Consider the following 12,414-nt stretch of genomic DNA (forward strand, 5'->3'; position numbering starts at 1 on the left):
TCTACATGTCTATTAACAACCCTTTCAGGTTTCCTATCTCTTCACTTTGCTGTGCTGCATCCCAGGCTATTTTCCCTCCACTTCATTCTCTTTTCAATAGTCTAATTTACTAATTAAGTGCTTACTGAATTTTGTTTGATGGTTTGTCCATTTGTTTGTTTTCTTTCAATGACTATATTCTTCAATTGAAAAAGTTCTGTTTGTTTGATTTTTCTTTCAGATCTATCAGTTCATTTTCTCCTCTATCATAGTCATCCAGTGTTTAATTCCTCCTAAGTTTTAATAACCTTAAACATATTTATTTGATAGTCTCAAATTGTTCTATTATTTTGAGTTCTTGAAGTTCTATTTCTTCTAAATGTTGTGTCTGCCAAATCTCTTATGGTTTTTTTCCCCTAGATATGGTTTATTACTTTTTACAATGACCAAATATTCAGATAGGATATTTAGTGTACTGATCTTGTAAAAGTATTTGCCACAGATTGGTTTTCAAGGTTGGTGTTTTCTACTAAGCCTCCAAGTAACTAAATGATCCTGGATAAGTTTTTCATGTTAACTTAGTACTTTTTTGGTTACTACCTTTACAGACGGCATCAACATGGACCCTCACACCTGCACCTGAGCAATGTGGAGCATTTGATTCCTCATGGTGACAGTTTCTTTCCCACCCCAAGCTCCAGAGAGATGGTAAGCTTTCTCATCATTTCTCTGGGCTTGTGGGCAAACATTTTTTAGTCTATGGGAACAGGGAACACTTCCAGACTCTATTCTTCATGCAGGAATCTTAATTAAAACCTCTCCACCTCACATATGCCTGCAGCCACATCCGTTGTCCCCAAACAGATATTAAAATCCAGCATTAGACCACTAAGCCCTATTCCTATTTGAAAGCCTCTTTGGCAGCCATGATATCATTATTATTCTCCTTATTCTGGTATTGCTTTTTACTTCATTTCTTCTTCTTTTTAAGTATTAGCTCTATTGAGATATAATTCAGATATTATATAATTCACCTATTTAAAGTATACAATTCAATGGTTTCTAGTATATTCACAGAGTTGTGCAACCATCACTGCAAGCAATTTTAGAACATTTTTCTTACCTAAAAAAGATCCCCTGTACCCACTAGCAGTCACCCTCCCTTTCTATCCCCAAGTCTACCTGGCTTCAGGCTACTACCAATCTACTCTCTATCTCTATGGATTTGCTCTATTCTGGACATTTCATGTAAATAGAGCCAAACAATATGTGGTCCTGTGTATCTGGCTTCTTTCACTTAACATATTTTCAGGGTTCATCCATGTTGTAACATGTATCAGTACTTCATTTCTTTTTGTTGCTAACATTTCATTGTATGGATAAAACACACTTTACTTATCTGTTGAGCAGTTGATAGTCATTTGTTTCCAGTTTTTCACTATTATGAATAATATTGCTATGAACATTCATGTAGAAGTTTTTGTGTGGACCTGTTTTTGTTTCTCTCGGATAGATTCCTAGGAGTGGAACTGTAACCCTAGTCCTGTTTCATTTCTGATAACTCTGATATGCTCTTCCTTTTGAGTTTGGATAAGAGTTAACAGTTACTTATTATATTTTATTCAGAATTTCCAGGTTGAGCAGTGTATGGGGAGGACATCTAGCTCATTCTATTTTGTTCATGTATATCACTAGCTTTTCTATGGCCTTTATTTTCACACATTTAAAAAATATTTGTGGCCAGGCACGGTGACTCACGCCTGTAATTCCAGCACTTTGGGAGGCCGAGGCAAGAGGATCATGAAGTCAGGAGATTGAGACCATCCTGGCTAACATAGTGAAACACTGTCTCTACTAAAAATACAAAAAAAAAATCAGCCGGGTGTGGCGGTGGGTGCCTGTAGTCCCAGCTACTCGGGAGGCTGAGGCAGGAGAATGGCATGAACCTGGGAGGCAGAGCTTGTAGTGAGCTGAGATGGCACCACTGCACTCCAGCCTGGGCGACAGAGCAAGACTCCATCTCCAAAAAAAAAAACAAAAAAAAAAACTGTGTTTTAGAAGAGATCCATTAAATTTCCCACTCCAAATAGCAGAGGAAATATAAAATCACACAAAAATTATTTCCTGTCAATATTGTCTTGAAAATCTATCCTAGGGAGATAATAAAATATATGACAGAAATGCGTCCCTTAATTTTTCTGACCTTTATTAAAAATGTTCTCATGTTTTCTTTGTAGACTGAATTAGTAATAAATTGTAACTGAATTGGTAATAAATTAAACACTGTTAGCTTTCAACATTCTCATATGCTTTATATTTCTCCAAACTTTGATATTTTTAATTTGTTAGATCAACTCTTATTACTTGATTTATTTTTAGTTTTTCAGTTTATTTTTATTTATTTTTTTAATAAAGGAAATTAAAAGTTGATTCAACTACCAGGGCTTATCTAACAGTCTGCAGAATGCTTTGAAGGTCCAAAATTTTTATATTTAATAAGAGAATCAATATTCTTATTTCCTATACTTATTCATTCTTCAAATAATTACTCTGAAGACACTAAAGAGGAATTTCATTTTAGCTGGATACACACAAGAAGAACAAATTCAAGTTGCAACACAAGGAGCTTAATTTAACTACAAGAAAAACTGTCCACTAAACTGAGAGGTTATAGAGGGCAATAAAGATCTGCTAAACTGAAAATAGATTCTCCTTTAATTCCTTTTATCAAGAAATGAATGGACAACAAGCATAGTCACCATAAAAATAATTACTAGATCATATGAAAAGAGACTAAATCTTTGGGCTTACTGGAAATTGTTCTTAATCTTTTCTTACTATTCTTTAAAATAGCTTCACGTAAACTTAATTCTGTAAGAAAATTCTACAAGCCAATGTTTTATAATCACTAACCAACTGGTATGAAAACAATTAGTACAGACTGAAAAAATGTTAGTTTTGTCGAATTTAGATATTGAGCAGTACTGTCAAAAATGAAAAGTTCCAATGCAAATTTTAGAGGCAATAAGTGTAATAGTGCTAAAGAGCCCTAGCTCAGAAGACATATGAACCAGCTTTCAAATCCCAAACCCACTTTTTATAATTATGTGACTTGAGTGACTTAAACAATTTTCTCATTTATAAAATACCTCTGAAAATTATTGAATGTCTAAATAAGATATTAATGGAATGAAAGTAGACCAAGATGGCTGAATAGAACCCTCCAGCAATTGTCCTCCCCTCCACAGGAACACCAAATTAACAATTATCCACATAAGAAAGCACCTTCATAAGAACCAAAAACCAGGTGAGCAATCACAGTACCTGGTTTCAACATCATATGAAGGAAGGAGGCACTGAAGGGAGTAGGAAAGACAGTCTTGAACTGCCTACACCACCTCTTCCCCATCCCCTAGTGGTGCTACATAGCTCGGAGAAAGAATCTGTGTGCTTGGGAGAGAAAGATCACATTGATTGTGGTATTTTGCATTGGAATTCAGTGCTACCCTGTCACAGTGGAGAGCAACAGGGTAGCATTCAGCTGATGTCCACGGAAGGAGCATTTTGATCAGCCCTAGCTAGAGGGGAATAATCATTCATCCCAGTGGTCAGAACCTGAATTCTAACTAGCCTCACCACCGCAGGCTAAAGTGCTCTGTGTTCTAAATAAACTTGAAAGGCTGTCTAGGCCACAGGAATACAATTCCTGGGCAAGTCCTGGTGTTATGCTCAGAGTCGGTAGAGTTGGGGTGCATGTGACCCAGTCAGACACCAGTGTGGACAGCCAAGGCAGTGCTTGCACTGTCCCTTCCTCAACTCCAGGCAGCACAGCTTGCAGCTTTGGCAGAGATTCCTCCCACTGGAGGAAAGGAGAGGGGAGAGTAAAGAGAACTTCGTCTTACAATTTGGGTACCAGCTCAGCCAAAGTAAAATAAAGCACTAAGCAGATTGCTAAAGTCCCCAGTTCCAGGACTTAGCTCCTGGATGACATTTTAACACCCACCCTGGGCCAGAAGGGAACCCACTGCCCTGAAGGGAGATTCCTAGGCCTAGCAGGATGAATCACAACCTGACTAAAGAACATTTGGGCCTTGAATAAACATAAGTGGTAGCCAGACAATAGTCACCACAAGCCTTGGGCAAGACCCTGTACTGTGCTGGTTTCAAGTCTGAACCAGCACAATCCCAGTGGTGATGGCCATCCCTCTCCCAACTCCAGACAGCTGAGCATGGAGAGAGAGATTCCATTTGTTTGAGGGAAAGTAAGTGAAGAGAGCAAGAGTCTCTGTCTAGCAGTCCAAGGAATTCTCCTGGTTACCCAAGACCACCAATGTGGTATCTCTATGAGTCTGCAAGAATCACAGCATTACAGGGCATGGAGTGTTCCCTAATGCAGGTATGGCTGCAGTGACCAGAATTAGATCACACACTCAATTCTCTTTGAATACTTGGAAATCTTTCCCAAGAAGGACATGTATAAACAAGCCCAGGCAAGGAAGACTACAATAAACACTCAACTCTTCAATGCCCAGACAACAACGAACATCCACAAGCATCAAGACCATCCAGGAAAACATGACCTTACCAAACAATCAAATAAGGCACCAGTGACCAATCTCAGAGAAACAGAGATATATGACTGTATTAGTCCGTTTTCACACTGTTGATAAAGACATACCTGAGACTGGGAAATTTACAAAAGAATAATGGACTCACAGTTCCATGTGGCTGGGGAGGCCTCACAATCATGGCAGAAAGTGAAAGCACGTCTCACATAGCAGCAGACTAAAGAAGAGATTTTGTGCAGGGAAACTCCCCTTTATAAAACCACCAGTTCTCGTGAGACTTATTCACTATTACAAGAATTGCATGGGAAAGATCCGCCCCCGTGATTAATTATCTCCTACCAGGTATCTCCCACAATATGTGGGAATTATGGGAGCTACCATTCAAGATGAGATTTGGGTGGGGACACAGCCAAACCATATCAGTGACCTTAAAGAAAGAGAACTGAAAATAGCTATTTTGAGGAAGCTCAATGAAATTCAAGATAACACAGAGAAGGAATTCAGAATTCTATCAGATAAATGTAACAAAGAAATTGAAATAATTTTTAAAAATCAAGTAAAAATTCTGGAGCTGAAAAATTCAATTGAAATACTGAAGAATACATCAGTCTGTCAATAGCAAAATTGATCAAGCAAAAGAAACAATTAGTAAGCTTGAAGACAGGCTATTTGAAAACACACAGTCAGAGGAGACAAAAGAATAAAAGAATCAAAAAAAATAAAACATGACTACAAGATCTAGAAAATGGCCTGAAAAGGGCAAATCTAATAGTAAATGGCCTTAAAGAGGAGGTAGAGAGAGACCAGGGTAGAAGATTTATTCAAAGGCATAATAACAGAGAACTTCCCAAACCTAGAGAAAGACATCAATATTCCAGTACAACAAGGTTATAGAACACCAGGCAAATTTAACTCAAAAAAGACAACCTCAAGATATCTGAGGTACCTAAAAGCAGGAAGAGAAAAGAAACAAACAACATATAATGGAGCTTCACTAGGTCTGGCAGCTGACTTCTGAGTGGAAACTTTACAGGCCAGTAGAGAGTAGCATGATACATTTAAAGTGCTGAAGGAAAAAGCTTTTATCCTAAAATAGAAAAACCAGCAAAAATATCCTTCAAACATGAAGGAGAAATATAGACTTTCCCAGACAAACAAAAGTGGAGGGATTTAATAAATGTCACACTTGTCCTACAAGGGAAAAAAAAGGAATTAAAAAATTAATTTAAAAATTAAAAAAAAATTAATGAGCAGTAAGAAATATCTGAAGCCTCAAAATTCACTGGTAATAGTAAGTACACAGAAAAAGACAGAATGTCATAACATTTTATTTGTAGTATTGTAAACTACTTATAACTTGAGTATAAAGATTAAAGATGACTGAACAAAAATAATAACTACAACAACTTCTCAAGACATAGTACAATAAGATATAAACAGTAACAACAAAAAGTGAAAAAGTGGGTGGACAAAGTTAAAGTGTAGAGTTTTTACTAATTTTCTCTCTGTTTATTTAGGCAATCAGTATTAAGTTGTCATCAGTTTAAAATAATGAGTTATAAGGCATTATACGCAAGCCTCATGGTAACCTCAAACCAAAAAACCCAAATATACAGCAAATGAAAAGCAAGAAATTAAAACACACCACCTGAGAAAATCACTTTCACTAAAGGAAGACAGAAAGTAAGGCAAGAAGAGAAGACCATAAAACAACCTAAAAACAAACAACAAAATGGCAAGAATAATTCCTTACTCATCAATAACATGGAATGTAAATGGACTAAACTTTCCAGTCAAAAGACAGAGTAGCAAAATGGATTTTAAAAAATGAGACTCAATAATCTGTTGTCTACAAGAAACACACTTCACATATGAAGATACACAGACTAAAAATAAAGGGACAGAAAAAAATATTCCATGCCAAATGAAACAAACAAACAAAAGAAAAACCAGGAGTCACTATACTTATATCAGACAAAATAGATTTCAAGACAAAAACTATAAGAAGAGACTAAGAAGACTGCTATACAATGATAAAAGGGTCAATTCAGCAAGAGCATATAACAATTTTAAATATATATGCACCCAACACTAGAGCACCCAAATATATAAAAGCAAATATTTTTGAGCAAAAGAGAGAGATAGACCCTAATACAATAATAGCTGGAGACTTCAACATTGGACAGATCACCCAGACAGAAAATCAACAAAGAAATATTGGACTTGGCCAGGCACGGTGGCTCATGCCTGTAATCCCAGCACTTTGGGAGGCTGAGATGGGCAGATCACCTGAGGTTGGGAGTTTGAGACCAGTCTGACCAACATGGAGAAACCCCGTCTCTACTAAAAATACAAAAATTAGCTGGGCATGGTGGTGCATGCCTGTAATCCCAACTACTCGGGAGGCTGAGGCAGGAGAATCACTTGAACCTGGGAGGCGGAGGTTGCAGTGAGCCAAGATTGCGCCATTGCACTCCAGCCTGGGCAATAAGAGCAAAACTTCATCTCAACAAAAAAGAAAAAGAAAGAAATGTTGGACTTAATCTGCACTACAGACCAAATGGACCTCCCGATATTTACAGAACATGTGATCCAATGGCTGCAGAATACACATTCTTCTCAGCACATGGATCATTCTCTAGGAGAGACCATATATTAGGCCACAAAACAAGTCTTAAAAAATTCAAAAAAAAAAGAAATGATGTCAAGTATCTTCTCTGACCACAATGGAATAAAACTAGAAATCAATAACTAGAAGAATTTTGGAAACTACACAAATACATGGAAACTAAACAATAGGCTCCTGAATGACCAGTGAGTCAATGAAGAAATTAAGAAGAAAACTGAAAAATTTATTGAAACAAATGAAAATGGAAACACACCAAAACCTATAGGATCTAGCGAAAACAGTATAATAAAAGAAAAGTCTATAGCAATAAGAGCCTACATCAAAAAAGTAGAAAAACTTCAAATAACCTAACAATGTATCTTGGAGAACTAGAAATGCAGGAGCAAACCAAACCCAAAATTAGTACAAGAAAAGAGATAATAAACATCAGAGCAGAAACAAATAAAATTTAAATTAAAACATGCAAAGGATAGGCTGGGCGCAGTGGCTCACACCTGTAATCCCAGCACTTTGGGAAGCTGAGGCCAGCGGATCACGAGGTCAGGAGATCGAGACCATCCTGGCCAATATGGTGAAACCCCATCTCTACTAAAAATGCAAAAAATTAGCTGGGCATGGTGGCACGTGCCTGTAGTCCCAGCTGCTTGGGAGGCTGAGGCAGAAGAATAGCTTAAACCTGGGAGGCAGAGGTTGCAGTGAGCCAAGATCACACCACTGCACTCCAGCCTGGGCAACAGAGCAAGCCTCTGTCTCAAAAAAAAAAAAAAAAAAAAAAAAAACTACAAAAATTAGCTGAGTGTGGTGGCACATGCCTGTAATCCCAGCTACTCAGGAGGCAGAGGCAGGAGAATTGCTTGATCCCCAGAGGGGGAGATTGCAGTGAGCTGAGGTCACGCCACTGCACTCCAGTCTGGCAACAGCGTGAGACTCCATCTCAAAAAAAAAAAAAAAAAGCAAAAGATTAATGAAATGAAAAGATAGTTTTTTGCAAAGATAAAATTGACAAACCTTTACTCCAACTAAGAAAAAAGGAAGATTCAAATAAATAAAATCAGAGATGAAAAAGGAGACGTTAGAACTGTTACCACAGAAATACAAAGGATCATTAGAAGCTACCATGAGCAACTATATGCCAACACATTGGAACACCAAGAAGAAATGGAGAAATTCTTAAACACACACAACCTCCCAAGATTGAACTATGAAGAAATACAAAATGTGAACAAACCAATAACAAGTAACGAGATTGACACCATAACAAAAAGTCTTCAGCAAAGAAAAGCCTGGGCCCTGATCGCTTGCCTGATGAATTTGACCAAACATTTAGAGAAGAACTAATACCAATCCTACTGAAACCATTCTGAAAAATAGAGGAGGAGGGAATATTTCCAAACTTGTTCTACAAGGCCACTATTACCCTGATACCAAAACCAGAGAAGACACATCAAAAAAAGAAAACTACAGGCCAATATCCTTGACAAATGTTGATGCAAAAATCCTCAATAAAATAGTAGCAAGCCAAACTCAACAACACATTATAAAGATCATTCATCATGACCAAGCGGGATTTGTGCCAGGGATGCCAGCATGGTTAAACACATGCATATCAGTCAATGTGATGCATCATATCAACAGAATGAAAAACAAAAACCATGTGATCATTTCAACTGATGCTGAAAAAGAATTTTATAAAATTCAACATCCCTTCATGATGAAAACCCTCCAAATGATGAGGATAGCTGGGCACAGTGGTACATGCCTGTAGTCCCAGCTACTCAGGACACTGAGGCAAGAGAATGGCTCGAGCCCAGGCATTCTGGGTTGTAATGCACTATACTGACTGGGTATCCGCACTAAGTTCAGCATCAATATGGTAATCTCCCAGGAGCGGGAAACCACCAGGTTGCCTAAAGAGGAGTGAACTGGCCTAGGTCAGAAAAAGAGCCAGTCAAAACTCCTGTGTCGATCAGCAGGGAGATAGCGCCTGTGAATAGCCACTGCACTACGATCCGTTGTCTACAACAAGCACACTTCACATATGATGATACACAGACTGAAAATAAGGGGACAGAAAAAAATATTCCATGTCAAATGAAACAAACCAACAAAAAAACAAAAAACAGGAATCACTATACTTATATCAGACAAAACAGACTTCAAGACAAAAACTATACAGCCTGGCAACAAAGTGAGACTCCATATTTAAAATCACTAACAAAATAAAAATAAACTTTTTAAAAAAAACACTGAGTATAGAAGGAACATACCTCAACACAGTAAAAGCCATATATGACAGACCTACAGCTAGTATCATACTTGTGTTAGCCCATTTTTGTACTACTATAAAGAAATATCTGAGATTGAGTAATTTATAAAGAAAAGAACTTTAATTGGCTCATGGTGCTGTACAGGACACATGACGCTGGCATTTTCTTGGCTTATGGGGAGGCTTTAGGAAACTTAAAATCATGGCAGAAGGCAACGGGGGAGCAAGCACTTCACATTGTCAGAGCAGGAGAAAGAGAGAGAGGCAGGGAGGTGCCACAAACTTTTAAACAACCAGATCTCATGAGAACTCATTCACTGTCATGAGACCATCACCAAGGGGGAAATCCACCCCCATGATCCAGTCATCTCCCACCAGGGCCCACCTCCAACATTAGGGATTAGAATTAGACATGAGATTTGGGCAGGGACACAGATCCAACCCATATCAATACTGAACGGGAAAAACTGGAAGCCTTTCCTCTAAGATCTGAAACAAGGCAAAGATACACACTTTCACCTCTGTTATCCAACACAATAGTGAAAAGCCTACCTAGAGCAATTGGATACAAGAGAGAAATGAAGAGTACTCAAACTGGAAAGGAAAAAATTACATTATCCTTGTTTGCAGATAATATGAGCTTATACTTGAAAAAAAAACCTAAAGACTCCAACAGAAACCTATTAGAACTAATCAACAAATTCATTAAAGTTGCAGGACACAAAATCAACATAAAAAATTGGTAGCACTTCTGTATGTCAAAAGTGAACAATGTGAAAAAGAAATAAAAAAAGTAATCCAATTTACAACAGCTACAAATAAAATAATATATATAAGAATAAACTTAATCAAAGAAGGGAAAGACCCCTACAATGAAAACTATAAAACACTGATGCAGGAAATTGAAGAGGATGCCAAAAAAATGGAAAGATATTCCATGTTTATGGATTGGAACAATCAATGCTGTTAAAATGTCCATACTACCACAAACAATCTACAGATTAAATGCAATCCCTGTCCTGTCAAAATATTAATGACATTCTTCACAGAAATAGAAAAATAATCCTAAAATTTATATGAAACCACAAAGACCCAGAATAGCCAAAGCCATCCTGAGCAAAAAGAAGAAAACTGAAGCAATCACATTACCTGACTTCAAATTATACTATAGAGCTACGTAACCAAAACAGCATAGTACTAGCATAACAGATACATAGACCAATGGAACAGAATAGAGAACCCAGAAACAAATCCATACACCTACAGTGAACTCATTCTTGACAAAGGTGTCAAGACCATACACTGGGGAAAGGACAGTCTCTTCAATAAATGGTGCTGGGAAAACTGGATATCCATATGCAGAAGAATGAAAGTAGACCCTATCTCTTGCCATATACAAAAATCAAATCAAAATGGATTAAGAATTAAATCTAAGACCTCAAACTATGAAACTACTAAAAGAAAGCATTGGAAAAACTCTCCAAGACATTGGTTAGGACAAATATTTCTTAAGTAATTCCCCACAAGCACAAGCAACCAAAGCAAAAATGGGACAAATAGGATCACATTGAGTTAAAAATCTTCTTGTGCAGCGAAGGAAATTGTCAATGAAGTGAAGAGACAACCCACAGAATGGGAAAAAATATTTGCAAATCATCCATCTGACAAGGGATTGATAAAATATATGAATTCAAACAACTCAGTAGGAAAAAGCCTAATAATCTGATTATACAATGCATGAAAGATCTGAATAGAAATTTCTCAAAAGAAGAGATACAAATGGCACACAGGTATATGAAAAGGTAATCAACACCGCTGATGACTAGAGAAATGCAAATCAAAACTATAATGAGGTATCACCTCACCCCAATTAAAATGGCTTTTATCCAAAAGATAGACAATAACAAATACCAGCAAGTAAGTGAAGAAAAGGGAACCCTTGTACACTGTGGGTGGAAATGTAAATTAGTATAACCACTATAGAGAACTGTATGGAGTTCCTCAAAAAAAGAAGAAAAAAAAATAACTAGAACAACCATATGACACACCAATCCTAGGTATATGCTAGGTATATGCCCAACAGAAAGAAAATCCATATATTGAAGAGAAAGTCTGCGCTACCATGTTTGTTGCAGCACTATTCACAATAGCTAAGATTTGGAGGCAACCTAAGTGTTCATCAACAGACAAATGGATAAGGTTGTACACACACACAATAGAGTCCTCTTCAGCCGTAAAAAAGAATGAATGAAGTTCTGTCATTTGCAACAACATGGATGGAACTACAGCACATTATTTAAAGTAAAATAAGCCATGCACAGAAAGACAAACTTCACGTTTTCACTCATTTCTAAAAGCTAAAAATTAAAACAACAGAATTCATAAAGAGAGAGTAGAAGGATGGTTACCAGAGGCAGGAAGCGTAGTGAGAAGTGGGGAAGGGAATGGTTAATGCGTACAAAAACATAGATAGAATGAAGATCTAGCATTTGATAGCACAACAAGGTGACTACAGTCAACAATAATTTATTGTTCATTTTTAAGTAACTAAAAGTATAATTGGAATGTTCATAATGCAAAGAAATGATAAGTGCTTAGGGTGATGGATATGGCATTCACCCTGTTGTGATTATTACATATTGTATGCCTGTATCAAAGTATCTCATATACCCCATAAATATATACTGACTATGTACCCATACAAATTAAGGATAAAAATTTATTATTTTTTTTTTTTTTATGAATAAAAGAGGTTTTATTTTGGCTCATGGTTCTGCAGGCTGTACAGGAAGCACAGTACCAACATCTGCTTCTGGTGATGCTGGGACCAAAAATTAATTTTAAAAGATAATATGTTGTATTAAATAAGTTCTAATCAGTGAAGGCAAGACTGAAATAGCTCTATATTCAGACCAATATATTTTGAAGAATTGGGTATATGCACCATCAGTTAAACTTATCTTATAGTTTTA

General features: G+C 37.0%; 1 protein-coding gene across 2 annotated transcripts in view; it reads right to left on the reverse strand.

Moving 5' to 3' along the window:
- Positions 1–12,414, reverse strand: part of VWA8 (von Willebrand factor A domain containing 8) — a 393,780-nt gene that overhangs the window by 237,164 nt on the left and 144,202 nt on the right. The window lies entirely within an intron of this gene.

This window comes from Pongo pygmaeus, chromosome 14, assembly GCF_028885625.2.
Source record: "Pongo pygmaeus isolate AG05252 chromosome 14, NHGRI_mPonPyg2-v2.0_pri, whole genome shotgun sequence".
In the NCBI taxonomy this organism is placed as follows: Eukaryota; Metazoa; Chordata; class Mammalia; order Primates; family Hominidae; genus Pongo; species Pongo pygmaeus.